Below are 16,673 nucleotides of genomic sequence, written 5' to 3' on the forward strand. Positions count from 1 at the left end.
TGGCTCCAAATCAGGCCCACCTCTGGCCAAGGCTGAGCCAATTAGCGATGGTGGCTGCACCTTTGCAATAATGTGATTTAAGAAGGGGAACCTAGGAGGGGGTTGGGACTTGTGAGGAGGAGTTACAAGAAGGACACTGATGCAAACACCCAGATCAGTAGAAGGGAGGAGGAGGAGGAGGTACACAGGAGCAGAGGCCCCCACTCTACCCCATGATGGGATGGCAGGGCTGCCCCCCTGCCACCCCTGGAGGTCCGTGGTGGAGCAGAGGCCGACATGAAGCCTGTGGAGGAGCCCACACCAGGACAGGTGGTTGTGCTTAAAGGAAGCTGGGACTCTGAGGAGAAAAGAATCCCCTGCTGTTGTAGTTCAGCACTGGGAGGATTGCAGCATGCAAGGGTAACCTACGCTGCACCAGCATGAGAATGGCTGCATCCCATGGGGAGGACTCGCACCAGGGAAGGTTCATGGAGGACTGTCTGCAGTGAGAGGGGAGGGAGCCACGTGGAGCATAGGAAGAATGTGAGGAGTGCTTCCCCTGAGGAGGAAGAGTGACTGTAAACCCCGTTCCCTGCCCTCTGTGCCACTGCAGGGAGAAGGTAGAGAGATCGGGAGCAGAGCTGAGCCTGGGAAGAAGGCGGGGGTGGGAGAAGGTGTTTTTAAGATGTGGTGGTGCTTCTCACTGTCCTACTCTGTCTGTTAAGTGTTGTTGTTTTTAGTGTTTGAATTAAAGTGATGTTCTTTTTTTTTTTTCCACTAACAAGTCTGTCTTTTGCTTCTGACCATAATGGGCGAGTCACCCCTCCCTGTCCTTATCTTGATTTCTGAGCCTTTTACTTTATTTTCTCCTTTCCATTCCTGAGGGGGAAGGGGTGAGTGAATAGAATCATGGTGCTCAGTTGTCCTCGGGGCTCAAACCATGACTCTTTAACAAAAAATCAGAGCTCTGAAAATCTACCCAGCTGTACCTTGTAGGCATATTTGCAGTGCTGTCCACCAACACAAAGGCTAGGCCAAGTGGTGTAGGGGAACTGTGTTTACCCTGCTCGGTCCTTACTCCCCGAAAAACTGATGGACTACATCCATCCAGTGCTGTTCTTGGCCCTAGGTCTCATCACAGGGTTGGAATGATGCCCCTGTCATGCTACAAGTAAGAATTATATGGGCCTGCATTGTTATCATCTCAAAGTATCTTAGATAGCAGGAGGACAGAGTGACACCCTCCAGACTGGCGTTTTCATAGCATGAAATTGAGGAGGAGTGCTGCATGTCCTGGGGCACGGCGGAGGGGTACGTGGGAGTACTGGGAGGTGGAAGCCAAAGCTCAGGGACGGTGCTGGAGAATGGTGTCCTCCAACAAACATGGCCTGACTACTGCCTTTTGGCAGTATGAAAGGAGGTCAGCCTTAACCAACCCTTCTTGGGTCTTATTTCAGAGAGGATTGGTTTCCTGGGAGTAAGCTGGGAAGTTGATATTTGAGAGAGCGAAAACTTCTATCTGCATCAACAAGTGCCTCTGCTATATCCAGCTATAAAGGAATGACCTGAAGCACCTGAAATTTTACTTACTTGTGCAAAATGGACAAGACAAAGAAAAATCTGGGAACTGTTGCCAGCTTTGACTCTGCTTCCACAGTAAGGGACTCTTGCACTTTTTTTTCAGCAAGAAAAGGAGAAAACATTTTGTCACATTGGAGAGACTCTGAAAGAACAGCCATACATATTACCTGCTCCTAATTTGCAGGTAACTTGCTACCTTCTAGGCTGAGATGAGAGCACAGAGGATGGGTAACCCATCTGAACATTGAGGAACTCGTATGGCTTCTCACCCTTGCAGAGCTTAAGTTATACAACAAGTGCAAGAAAACAAAAGAAGAAGAAAGAAGCCTACAACAAATATATTTCTGTCTTTCTTTCCTGTAGGATTAACTCCCTTATAAAACCTCTGTCTGCTCTATGCTGTTCGTTGCATAGGCTGTATTCTTAAGGCTAAGTAATCAAGGATTATTCTGTGAGAATAAATGCCATAAATTACACAGGTTTTTTTCTTCAGAATTGTTTATCTTTTTACTTAAGAGAAAATATGAACTACTAGGTGAGCTGTCATGGTAGTTACAGCACTTTTTCCAAAAACAAATTATATATAAAGTATTTTACAACACATTTTACTCTGCAAATCTTTTCCTTGATTACTAGGATATCTGTGTGTATAAATGGAAGCTTCTTGTTTTGCCTGCCTGATTCATTCTGCAATGCCACCATCCAGTGTTCATGATGCTTCACTGTCATTGCAATGGTTATAAAACCCTAAATATTGAACTGGAACATCAGAAGCGCATAAAAGCTGATAAAAAAAAAGATTCAAAAAAGAATGTACCAAGAAGTACATTAAAAGGAATAGTGAGTTTGCACACCACTGTGAGTCAGATTCACTTGCTTTATTCACAAGCAGAATGTCATAGCAGGACTCCTGTGGGGGTTAAAGCATTCAGTCACCCTCTTTTGGGAAGCAAAGATCATGCATATGCAAGATTACCAGAAGGGTCTTTCTATATCTTTGAGCCAAGTCCCCTGGAAACAGAAGAAAACATGCAGCACACCTTCCTAAACTGATTGTATTCCTGCTTGGAGCCAGTTAGATTTGCATTTCATATGGAAAACTGTCCCTGGATGGTTAGAAGCTTTCTTCTAATTTCCAGAATAATTGATGTATAGCCAAAATTCACAGGCTTTTTTGTCAATATTGTTCCTTAATGTAAATAATTCTTCTTTCCTATGCATTTGCATAGATCAAACACGGAGTCTTAGAATAATAAATCTGCAAGAAATTCAAGAAGCCATGTAAGGCATTTCCCCGCCCCAAGGTGGGATCATCAGTATACATCTATATCACCCCTGAAAAATACTTGTCTTACCAGCAACTTAAGGCCTTCAGGAATAGTGAATACAAAGAATATTCAGGAAACCTATTCCAAACTCTATTCAGACAGTTTTTTTTCTTAATGTCTAATCTGCATATTCCCCTCCTGAAAAATTAGGTCTGTTTCTTCTTGTCCCATCCACTACAGACATGGAAAACTTCCTTTTACAAGCAGCCTTTGAAGACTATGCTTCCCTCTTCTTTTAGAGAGTAAATCATACAAATTATTTCAATCTTTTCTCCTGAATCACACTTTTGAGGCATCTAGATATTCTGGGCTGTTTCCAGTCAGCTCACATCACTATGAGCTGTGGTGTCCAAGAATGGATGCAGTATCGTAACCAAGACCTTACCATTTTGAGAAGTTTGAAATAGTCTATTCCTTTTCATATATGTACTAATATGATGTCTGAATTTTGAATCACAATTATGCTGGGATCCACAGTTCTAAAGAACTGCTACATGACAGTTATTCCCTATGTCACTTGGAGAGTTACTAGAAATTGAACTGCATCTTATTTTCCACCTGATTCCTGAGAAAACAAAACATCTGCATTTAGGCAGCTGCTTTATCTGTTTACCTGATAATTTTTCTTATTTCCTGCAATTTTCTTGGAACTCATTTGCCTCTCTATCTGATTTACTTGAAAAGCTGCAAAGGTATTAAGTTCTTTCAAGTTGTGTGAAAACTGATGGCCACATAGAAGGAAAAGATGGAAATTACAGCCCCTGTAAGAAGAGGGCCAGGCTGCAGTGTGACCTCACTGGGCATTTATTTTGCCTGGCCTGCCAGCTGGCTCCTCCACCTGGGCTAGCTCAGGGCTAGCCCTGCTGCCCGCTGCCCCTTGCCCAGCTCGGAGCCAGAGAACACAAGGAAGAACCAGCCCCAGTAGAGCTGGGAAATAATATACAATGAGGGAAAAAAGCACCTTACAGGGAGGGCAGAGGGAATGAGGGGAAGGGCATGCTCATGCACTGTGCAGGGCAGCTACAGAGATGGGAAATAAACCCACAGATCTATGGATTACCTGGTTTTCAAATTGTTTCTCCCATCACCAGTGTGGCAATTTCTCCCAGGTTTCGGTCATTGGCAAATTTAATAAGCACATCCTATTTCCTAATATAAGTCATTAGTAAAAGGGCAGAGATAAAACACAACAAGGACAGATGCTGCTGAACCCTCAGCACTGCCCCTTCCCTGCTGGCAGTGTAACAAGGATAATACTCTCCAAATACAATTTTTCAAACCAGTTTTGCTCCTGTTCTCTCTCAGGTTGCTTAAGTAGACTAAGCAAACATACTTTCTCACTTTCTTCTTATGAAACTGGAAATAGTGGTCCCAATAGCAGTTTCCAGTCATCTTTACAGAGCATGGGTCATTCAAAACTGTCTTGAACACAGGTAACCAGAACTGCACACAGGAGTGCAGAGGTGCCACAGGAATATCACCACTGGCACACACTACTTCCTCACTACTGGAAATACTCTGACAGGCACAAAGATCACATTTTCATCTTCACTGCCTCCCCATTTTCTCATTACCCTCATAGAAAACCTGCAATCAACTAATACAGAAAGTTTTTGTACAGTTCTGCAATTTCCAGCTGATGCATTAACAGCTTATAGGGACCTGTAATATGAATATCTATTTCATAAATGCCTTGTACTGTTCCACTTTATCTCATTTCCCCTGCTGCTTGGGAAGCATTGGCTATTCTAGTTCTCCTCTGTACCCAGAATGCTTTTATATCAACAGCAAATTTTATTTGTGTACTACAAAAATTTAAAATATTGATAGACTCCCTTCAATCTGCTTTTTCATTTTTAAACACAACCTTTTACCATCCCCTATGTAACTGCTTTGTATCCAACTTTAAATAATAATTTAATCAGTGTTAAGTGACAATTCTCCATGCTGCGCCATGATTTTTGCTTACTGAGCCTGAAGTAGTTGTGACCTTCACATCACATTTCACATCCTCATCTCACTGGATCGTCATGAATTTTTGTTTGTAACATTAATAATTAAAATAATAGTAATAATAACAAAAGTACTGTACAATCTACTGGTAGAGCCATATCCATGGATCCAGCTGCATAGAAATAATGGGCATTGTCAGAACCACGCTCACTGAAATTTTGATTCCTCTGGATTTTGCTTGGAAAATCCCCTCAGTCAAGTGACCTTTATTCAACACATGTCTTATGGAATAAACCCACTATAATTTCTCATTCTTGGACCAGGATCTCATTTGCACCCTGTTGTGCATTATCTGCCTTGGCAAATCTCACCCATTAGCAAATCCGGAGTTGGGTCAGCCAATGCTAGTCCAGGCACCTCTGCAACACAATGTACACCCATCCTACATGGTTCAATGGAAAAACAAAGTACATTTTCTTCTGAAGAAAATGGTTTGCTTTCTTCCTTCTGGCCATGCTGTATTTGACTGATGTGAAGGCAGAGACAACGCAAGGTTTCTTTACCATCCTCGAGATTCAATAGTCACTTAAGTAGCCAGCAAGACTTACGCCCAAGTAGAACAACTGCACAGCGTCAGCTGAATATGTTTAATTATGTTCTTACATGATTTATTATTGCAGGATCCTCTATTTCCATTTCAGTACTGGCCAAATCTAGAAATTACAGAAATACTATTACTATCTGTGAGAAGTGGAAATGTCTGAAAAAGTCTGGTTTAAGTGTCTCTCAATTAGCATTCAAAATGAAGCACTGCAGTTTTTGAGTTTTATTTGTGAGGGGTTGTAACTGTATTCCCTATCTTAATTTGCCTCTGGGGAGCCTAGCTTTCTTCATCAACCTTCATTAAAAACAAACAAACAAAAAAGTTATGTTTCATTTCTGAATCCTAGATTCAAATGTTTTATAGAAAAACAAGTTCGTTTATCCACCCTAAAATCCTTCTGCATTCAGAGCAGATAACCTCCAGGGCCTGTGACAGCGATTCTGTGTCATTCCCTTTCACATGAAAACATCATGAGAACAAGATTTATTTTCAAGTCCTCAGTATCATTTCTGACTAAAATTATGACTTTAAAAATCTCTCACGATTGATACCACATGGGGAACTGGCAAAACAAATAATTTCATTTAATTAGCAAGACCTGAAAATATTTTATTCTTCTATGAAATGCTGATAGACCTCCCAAGCTGTTTTCAAATCAAGGCATATCTCCAGTGTATTCTCAGAACATATTTCACACCTGCTTTTCATCATTTAATATTCCTTCTGCTCTCCGCACGACAAAGAGTGCATGACAGAATTCACTGAATGCATTCACTTACATGCTGTTTTAAAAACAACAGTTCTTAAAGCAGATACATGCTGCTGGTGGTTTCCATTTTAGGATAAACTTTAGTACCTCTTCACTTGCAGATAAATTCTTGTCTTTTTGTTAAAACATAAGTTTCAGATAAAAGGAAAACAACATTCTGTTCCTCTTCTCAGGACTCCAGGAGAAGGTTTAGAGGTTTCTACGCCAGACATGTGCCCTTATGCCTGAAGCCAAGGTGTTCTGCTACCACGGTACAGAGGGACAATGGTGTTCAGTAGAGCTCAGATTCAAGCCAAAAAAACAGATGAAGATGACCTCCCAAGATCCACCAGTAAACCTAGTGAAAGCAAATCTCAAATATGGAAAATACATTTTGGCTCTGAAACATGATAACCCAAGGTATAGAAGATTTTTCACATAAAACCTGCATGCTACCTCAGACACTCAAGCTTAGGAAGCATTACAGAGAAAGGGTTTGCCCCCGAAGGTTCTGATGCATGAAGTGAATTTCTAGAGGAGTACTGATAGCTTCTGAAATATCACTTTTCCACAGTGGATTGGCTTTTCTTTTCATCCTAGTGATAATTTCACTCAATGCAGAAGTGGAGAGAGTCCTACTGACACAATGCAGTCAATCTTTCAAATAAAGTTTTTCTGGTTTTCTTTTTTGCCTTGTTTATTATTTCTCCATCTCTTTGGCTAGTTGGAGAAAGTTTGATACTTGGACTCAAAAATTCACCTGCTTTTTTTTTTTTTCCTCTTGAGGAAATAGAATGTAATCCATTATATGTGATATCATTATTCACTGTAGATAAGCATGATGTCAAAAATAGTAAAACTTCATAGGAGGAATACTCTCTGAGAAACAAAGTCATTTTAAGCATCAAATAGCTGGCTTTCATATTTCAAACAGTCTAAAAAACAAGAACATCACTACACATCTGCATGATGAGAAGTATTTGTAAACAGAATATACAAGGCTCAGATCGCTCCAAAGACTTCTCATGGAATTACAGAGCTCCCTTCTGTTTACTGAACAGCCTGCCTATTAAAATACTAGTAAGCAAATGCCTTCAAGCCAAAACTTAGATGTTCTCCTCAGTTGCACTGACTCCACGTCTATCTGCATACACAAATAAGGATTTAGAAATTCTTTCCATTATCTTTTTTTAGAGCTTATATCTGAATTGAACTTAATCTTCAAATATCCTGAATAATACAATGAATCATCTGAGAAAATAAAATATTTTAATTTCAGGAAATCTAAGAATTACTATCCATCCATCTAACAGTATGTTTCCCCTCTCACCTCACTAACCAAACGCTTAAAACTTCAGTGTAACATTTTGGAAAAGAAATTGAATATAATTTTTTAAAGTGAGTGTCTTATCTTCAAGGCTATAGATAATTTGAATGGTTCTATCTGTATGCCTTGATGAAGTATACATTGGGAACATAAGCTGGGTAAAATAAATTACAATCATGTACTCTGTGGCAAAATCACTGTGAGCTGTACATCAAAGCACCTGGACTCTTGGCAGTGGGATGCAGTAGATCTGAGATTCTTCTTAGTTCAGTGAAGAGGAGAATAGAGGCTTTTATGGGATACAATACATCAATCAACAGTGTTACTACAGCCCTCTTCATTTCATTTAATTTATCCTTTATATTGGTTTCAATTATCAAGAAGGCGTCTTTAAAATTTCAATCACTATGCTGCAGAATCCTGGAATCAAAACTAAACCATAGCATGTGGGAATTGGTTAACTTGCACTTTTGAAGCTTTAAAAACATACAAAGGAAACATAGGCTGCATAAATACACCAAGTTTGCAAACCTTTAGTCACAACCACAAACTTAGAGCGGTTCAGCCTCACTAGCATGGAAGAGTCACACCACTACAAAATGCTTCCCACAAGGGAAGGAAAATAAATCCCATCACTTAAAGGAACTTTTGTATCACTGCAATAATCCCCTATTAGGGGTTATGCCAATATTATCATCCAGGATCAGGCTTATGGAAAAAAACAGATGTTAATATAGTCTGCGTAGTTTGTTCTGGAAAAAAGAGATAAAGCATTGCTGTGTGTATCCGTGGTGCTCATAGGTCCACAGTGCTGAGGAAGAAAGGCCTTTTAAATAAACTCTGGTGAAAACAGGTGGGAGGAAGAATGTTTGTTAGCATCAGGAGTGTCCTGGTCTCAGCTGGGATAGAGCCAATTTTTTTCTTCTTATTAGCTAGAATAGTGCGGTGGTTTGGATTTTATGTGAGAAGTATGTTGATAATACCCTGATGTTTTCAGCTGTTGCAGAGAAATCAAGGACTTTTCAACTCCCCATGTCCTGCCCATGCACAGGCGCACAAGAAGCTGGGAGGGAGCAAGGCCAGAGCAATGGACCTAAACTGGCCAATGCAGTTCTCCATATGATGCAACATCATGCTCAGTATATAGGTGAGGGTAGGCCAGGAACTGACTGGGCATCAGTCGGCGGGTGGTGAGCACTCGCATTGTGCATTTCTCATTTGTATTTTCTATTAGTACTATTATCATTATTATTTTTATTTTATTTTATTTCAATTATTAAGTTGTTTTTATCTCAACCTACGATTCTCCTTACCTTTACCCCTCCAACTCTCCCCTCCATTCCCCAGGGTGGTGGAAGGTGAGCGAGCAGCTGCGTGGTGCTTGGCTGCTGGCTGGGTTCAAACCATGACAAGGAGTTAGGTGACTCCTGGTCACCAAAGCAGATGAGGCCAATGCAAACCAAGATTGCCTACAACTATTTAAGAGTCAGAACTAGTGAAGGTGTTTAATTAACCTAAAATTGTTGGGGAAAGTACACAGCTGCACATAGCTCTTCAGATGCTTCATTTTTTTAAGAGGGTACAAGAAGCAGCTAGAGAAGAATTTTGTAGATTTTATCCATACCAGAGGCAGAAAGTAATTAAGAATGCAAGACTATTTGTGAAAAGATAACACTCACATTCCCTAAGAAGGGAAGAAGCAGAACAGGATAATAAAACAGGGATTTCAGGAAGGCAAGCATCAATAAACACAGAGAATCCATGGGTAAAATCTCACATGTCTCAAATATAAAGAGAAAAAGGGCTCTTGGAAATCTTGTCAGGGTACAGATGCTAGTTTGCAAGTGACCATTTTCCCAATGCACAGAGAGGACAGGAGCTGCAATGAGAAATCAGTTTAGCTACCTCATGGTCTTTTCAATTATATCAAATGCAGAAAATAAGCACACAGGCATAGAAACTAGGTCAGACTGATTGAGGTCTATATAATATAAGAACATAAGCAATTAGGGGGAAAATAAGAAATGCCCAGTGGGGAAAAAAAAAAAAAAAAAAAAAAAAAAAAGAGAGAGAAGATGTAAGGAGATGAGGGATTTCAAAGGTAACAAGAGATCATCTGTAGGAATATCAAGTAGCAAGAAGATGACCAAGAAAAATGTCCATCTGTTGCTTGATTGGAAAGACAACCTATGGGCAGATGACACCATTAAAGACAAAATGCCCTTCTGTGTTTGTCTTCACACAAAACTGGAAATCAATTACCTAATGAACCAAAAACAGTGACAAATCACTGTTTAGAATAGAGAAAAGGGGTTAGAAAGCATTTAAATAGAAAAATGTTTTTTCAAATCATCCAGGCCTCATGAATACTATCCTGGTGATTAAACAAACTGACATTAGCAATCTTTGAGCACACTTGGAGGACAGATGAGTTACTGTAAAACTTGAAAGGGAGACTGTGGCACTTAGTTTTAAAAGGAGACAAAACCAAGAGTAAAAACAGAAGAATAGCTAGTTGTCTTCAGTTTCCTCAAACCACTGAAACAAACAACCCAGTATCTTTAAGCATCTATAAAAGAAGTAGGTAAGTAACAGTCAGTGTGGATTTGTCAAGCACTAATATTAATCTAAAATACTTTCCTTCTGTGGGTAGAGAAGAAATAGCAGATGTCATGTAGCTGGACTTGGAAAAGGGAATTCTCACAGGTAAACTACAGATGAAATTACTGTAGGAGAAGAACAAAAGTAATTGGAAAACTATTCAAAAAGAAACCATCATGGAGCCACAGCAAAACTGAATGAAAACATATTTCTACAGGGCAGTCTTAGACATAGCACTATCCATTACTGGCTGGTGGAAAAGAGCATATTCCTACCAATTCTGCAAATTAGAAACAAAAATAAAAACATAAGCAATCAAGCTTTAGGACAAGGTTAGAATAATTCAAATTAATTATTAAACTGTAGAAACTTTTTCTAAAATAGCATATGATTCATCAAAGAAAGATACAAAAATCTATACCTAAGCAGAAATAAGGAGGTGCATGATCGGACTAGATAGCAGGTCTGCAAATAAAGATCCGGCATTTCAGTGTATCATAAGCAGAAGAGAAGTCAACGATGTCATGCTGTTGCCAAAACTTATATATCCTACTGAGTCATAACAACAGCAGTATAACCCATAAAACTATTAGATGACCCATCTGGCCTATCTGGACACTGGTTAGTTCTGGGAAAGTCCAGAGGACAGCAGTCAGAATGACCAGAGATCTAGAAAACATGACCGAGGAGGAAAGACTGAATGAACAGAGATTTTTCAGTCTGGAGAGAAGACAACCTCCACTCAAGAAAATCCCCCAACTGGGGACAGGGCTGTCTATAGTGAATACAGGAATTCAACAGCTTCAACTGCAACAAAGAAAATTCAGATTGGATACTGGGAAAAAAACTTATAATACCAAGGATACAGAAGCATGGAATAGGCTGCAGCAGGAATGTGGAAGATTCAGCCTTTGAGATATTAAAGACTAGGTTGTATTACTACTTATCAAGGAATGTTGCTGAATAGAGAAGGTTCTGATTTTTGGCACAGGAATTGACTATATGACCTCTTGGAGGCTCTCCCAGCCATATAATTTTATGATTCTGTGACTCTGAGATGATGTAGTTAATCAAACAAGCTAATTAACATGTCTGTACATCTTCATTCTAGTCTCAGAGTTGCATCGGTCTGTTTCTAAAGAAACAGCTCCAGTAGATTTGCTTTGCAACCACCGTGTTAGGAATGGTCTTTAATGAAAGCTGACTCTGCCACACTAGTCTATGACAACTCTACAAGCAAATGGCAAGATTATAGCCTCCTGTGTTGAGGCATCAGCCCAGAGCTAAATCCCATCCATGATGTCTTCAGGGCTTTGCAAGCCCCAGTGCCTGAATTTGGTCCCATGATATTTGGTAACCCCCTTCCCCAGACCCACTGTCTGAGCTGGACTTGACTACTAAGCAAGGACCCAAGCAGCTACTGGCAGCTCCAACCAGCTTGAGGTCCTGCAAAGTGCTGCTGGTGGGGCACACTCAATGTCAACTATTCTAAAGCCAAACAAATTGCTACTCACTTTTTTTTATATGCATGACCTGTCATCTTACAGTCTCATCCTATTATTAACTGTACACAATAAAAGTGAAAAATATATCTAAGTCATATAACACTGGCCCAAATCTGTCTTAATTTTATTAATTTTATTTTATACGAAAAATGCTTAGTTACAGGTACATAATAATGTTGTTTTTTTTTTTTTTTTTCCTTTTTACTAACTGAAATAGGTTTACTTTAATTTAGTTGTTTGTATGTGCATGTTGTATTTGCCACTAGATGGGAGTGGAACACAATCTTCTACTTTATGTAGTATCAATAGAGAACATGAAAGACAAAGTATTTTCTCAGCTGGTAACTATAAATACTTTTAAAGGTATTATTACCATTTCTTGGAAAAATACAAAGTTAAGGTGTATGTTAGGAGGCATACACTGGAGGTTTCTAACATTGTGAATGGTGTAAGGGAGGTGAAGATGAAAAGATTTTGCATCTCCTCAGTTCAAGAGTTTCCAGTGAAGTTAGTAAGGATCTGGTTTAAACAAGCAAGAGGAAGCAACTTTTCATACAACATGCAGTTAAACCATAGAACACAGTGCTAAGGATTACAATGAAGTTAAAATAAAATTAATTTTAAAATTGATAACTACTCAAAATAAATTCTTCAAGGCTAAATCTGTTAGGTTTTTGAGCCTTTTGTGATTTTTTTTTTAAATGTTCATCAGTATTAAAAACAATGGTTAAGATGGAAAAAAGCCTGTAGCATCTGCACGTGGAACTAGTGCAAGATGAAGGAGTGTGTTTGCTCCATTTCTTACGCATTTTCCCCTTGGCTTTAAGAGCATCTCTGTTCTTGTTTGAGTGTTGAAAGTCCAGGCCTGCTTTGGGAAAATTTCTCCCCCAGCATGAAGGAGGCATGGTGCCCCTTTGGAAAATGTCATCAGTGCTTTCCTCCAAGGCTGACCAAGTCTGGTGGCTGCCGGGCAGGACAGGCTCGTGTCTCACTATACATTAGCCTTTCGAGAGAGCTGCAGGCGTGCAAAAGCATACGTGGTGTCATGTGTATTTGTGGGCTCTTTTTGTCATTCTCCAGGGTACAGCCAGCGCTCTCTGGAGTACCTCAACCAGCCAGCTCCTACCATTTGCCAAGAGGCTCTGCCACCAAGGCACACAGAGCTCAGCGGGGTAACCACCAAGCAGCCATTTCTTGGTGAATACACGCAAAAGGTACCTGGGGTTTAATGAGTTACCAGGCATTCGTATGCTCCCCACCCTGAGAAGACCCCTAAGGAGCCTTTGGTGGCCCAGCAGGCATCAGGCAGGTGGGGAAGGGTCAGCCCTGCTGCTCCATGCTGCCGACCCACCACCTCCTCGCTACAGCTTTCCTTTAGGATTTCATACCTTTCCATGTCGCTCTTTTTTCAACAGCACACCTCCATCTGCAGTTTTGCCTCCCTGAGTCGCGTGGTTTTACGCACAGCTCAGTGACCTCGGTGGGAGCCCGAGCCAAGGCTGTGCAGCTGGGCCGTATCCAAGCTGGGACCTGGATGGCCAAATCCCTAGGGAAGGGGCTCAACACAAAGTAAAACAAGGCAGTGGTTACACTGCATGTCACCTCCAGGCCGTCTGAACATAAATTTAGCCACCCTGGGCCACTAGCGGGTACTTCTGCGGTCAAAAATAGTAGGCATGACACACACCCTGCTGCTTCTCGCCTCCCTGACCGCACACCCATGACAGCCGACCTGTGACAAGGGAATATAAAGCTGCTCTGCCAGCTCCAGGTCAAAAGGGGAGTCTCTTTGTGATACAGAAATTTCTCTTTGTGATACAGAAACTTCTTTTTATGATAAGGAAATTCTTTTATGACCATTTCCTCATGTTTTTGCTTCCATCAGGCTGTACTGCCGCACAAAATTTGGTGCCACAGATGCAAAATCAGGGGGAGTTTTAACCAGGAGTCACTAGCAGGGTTGTCATTGAAACAGTCTGAGCCCTTAAAATCAAGATTTTATTTACATTAGAAAATTGTTTACACTGAGTTCAGGATAGAGTCTGAAGCGAAGCTACTAAAATACCAACTCTGAGGACATCCAGTTCCCTACACAACATTTTGACTAGTAAAAAGTTGGGCCAAAAATGCAGGTAATTTCAATGAAATCAGCAGAAGAAAAGTTTCAAAGTATGCCCTCAAGTGATACATCGGGTACGCTCGCGAGCTCGTGCCTCAGCAGTCAGTCCAAGCGACCCGGGACCCTCCACCCACAGGCACGCTGCATATGGCTCCAACCCACACAGGTGACTGGAACCCTCCACACCATTTCCCCCCACTCCCCCCCACGTGATGCAGGATTCCCTGATCCCTTTTCTTTCCCCCTCTCCCCTCCTTTTTCCAAGGAAGGATCCAGCATCTCCTCCCCTGCTTTACTTTTTAGCCTAATTTTTGTGGTTTCTGCTTGCAGCTGTGAGCTAATGGGAAAAGGGACACTTCCATAATTAGCAATTTTTAAGAGCGGGAGCGGCCGCTTCTGGGACATTGTGACTTCTGTGCAGCGGAGTTCAAAATTATAATCAGGGTGATTGACAGAGACATAGCATGCTTGGGGACTGTGGAGGACAGTTAGTAGGACAGAGAATGCAGCGTATGCTGGCACCATCCCAGAGGAAGCTTCTTCACCGAGGATGTGTTTCATTAGGGAAGGCAGCGTTACGGTGGTATCAGAGAGAGCAGGTCTTGCCGGCGTCGAACAGGCACGCAGACCTTCAAAAAGAAAAGGCAATTTTTACCAGAATAGCTTTAAGTGCTCATGTCAGTTTATAATTTTTATATATATATATAGTCCAGGCCTGTCTCAACCCAGCTAAGGCTAATTCTCCCCTGACCCATGTTTATACACGTTTACCCACAAATCGGCCACCTGGCCTAACCTGGAAGTTGGTCTCACTTTGAGCAGGCTGTTGGACTAGATGGGTTTCAAAGACCCCTTCCCAGATGAATTATTTTGTGATTTGATATTGTAAATAGTTGGGAAGTGTTATCATAACCGACTGGTTTGCTTTTAACATGCATTTTGCTCTTGCAGTGCCTCCGTATAAATGACAAATGTAACACCGAGCAGTCACAAAGGACGCTTGAGGCGTTTCACCAGCCCATAGGCTTTGACATCCCAGATCACTCCCCAACAGTTATCCCAGCTGAGTCTGTCTAATCGAGGCAAAGGGCAGGATCAGGGGCTGTCATCTCTGGAGGGATGACTGCTGCCTCTCATTTGACCTATCTTCCTTTTTTAACAGCTGAGAGTAACCTGAACTGTGTTTCATCTCACAGATACTTACTCTCAGCTGCTTCAAACAAACGGCAGGCAAAGAAGAAAAGAATCCTAATGAACAGCTAAAATAGTCTATTTACAGGTATAACTTTTATGCAGTGAGACATCATTCATTTTTAATACTATTTATGTTCTTTAAACTTTACTCAGTTTGGTTAGTAAATTAATTTTTGCACTCAGATGAAATGTCTCTGGTGTTTCAACTACTGTTAAAGGAAGAATTCAAAGGATTTGCAATATCATAATACCAGCCAACAAAACACTGACACACATTAGTTTGGAAACTATGGGGTGAGGTCCATGATAATTCTTGTGAAGAACAAGGAGAAATTCAAATTAAAAGGAAAATTGCAAAATATATCTAATCAAATGATCCAAATGACAGGGAAATAGAACCATATATTTTATCTGATATAGTGATTGTTACAGCTAAAGTGACAGAATAACTATTCTCTTGACTTTTAAATAGCTCTGGAGACAAAAGCTTCAACACATTTTTTTAAAAAGTATTCACAACAGAGGTGCTTCTGGTGACTAACTGCTTTGAGAATTTCAGTTATGACAGTAAGCAGAGATACAGTGTAAGGAACAATTTAAATTATATTTTTACCCAGGAAATAAGTGTACACAAGAACCAAACCAGAATAAGCAGAGCAAATGGATTTACATGAACTTTGTGAACATATACTTTCATTTTTATGTTACATAAGATGTTTTTACAACAGAACATGGCAAAAGAAAACATCCCTTGACATTGCGTAGAATAATGTAAATTTCAGAGGAAATGATTGATCTGAAAGTCTGTTAGAAGGATCTGCTAATTTCAACATATGTTTGTATTACCTTTTAAGCACTGTTGAGGGTAACTCTTTATATTTAATTTCAGAGTGGAAACAAAGTGCAACTAATCCTGCAACAGACTGCACCTCTGTGGTCTCCTGTGACTTCAGTGGGACTCCTGCCCAGGGTCAAAACCAACAAGGAGCATGACATGCTAACGGAATATCTGCTTAACTTCAGGAAAAACACTAAATGTTGTGTTGGGTTGACCTTGGCTGCACATCAGGTGCCCACCAAAGCCGCTCTATCAGTCCCCCTCCTCATCTAGACAGGGGAGAGAAAATACAATGAAAGGCTCATGAGTTGAGATAAGGATAGGGAGAGATTGCTCAGAAATTACTGTCAGGGGCAAAACAGACTTGACTTGGGGAAATTAATTTAATTACCAATCAAATCAGAGTGGGGTAATGAGAGATAAATCCAAACCTTATAAGACCTTTCCCCCACCCCTCCCTTCTTCCTGGCCACAACTTCACTCCTGATTTCTCTACCTCCTCCCCCACAGGAGCACAGCGAGGCAGGGGATGGGGGTTGCAGTCACTTCATCACACACTGTCTCTCTCGCTCCTTCCTCCCCAGAGGGAGGACTCCTCACACTCTTCCCCTGCTCCAGTGTGGGGTCCCTCCCACGGGACTCAGTCCTCCACAGACTTCTCCGACACGAGTCCTTCTCACGGGCTGCAGCTCCTCACGAACTGCTCCAGCGCGGGTCCCTGCCGCAGGGTGCAGTCCTTCAGGCACAGACTGGGTCCCCCACCGGGTCACAAGTCCTGCCAGCAAACCTGCTCCAGTGCAGGCTTCCCACGGGGTCCCAGCCTCCTTCAGGAGCATCCACCTGCTCCAGTGCGGGGTCCTCCACAGGCTGCAGGTGGGCATCTGCTCCACCGTTAA

Source organism: Tyto alba, unplaced genomic scaffold, assembly GCF_018691265.1.
Source record: "Tyto alba isolate M040663 unplaced genomic scaffold, T.alba_DEE_v4.0 Super-Scaffold_45, whole genome shotgun sequence".
In the NCBI taxonomy this organism is placed as follows: domain Eukaryota; kingdom Metazoa; phylum Chordata; class Aves; order Strigiformes; family Tytonidae; genus Tyto; species Tyto alba.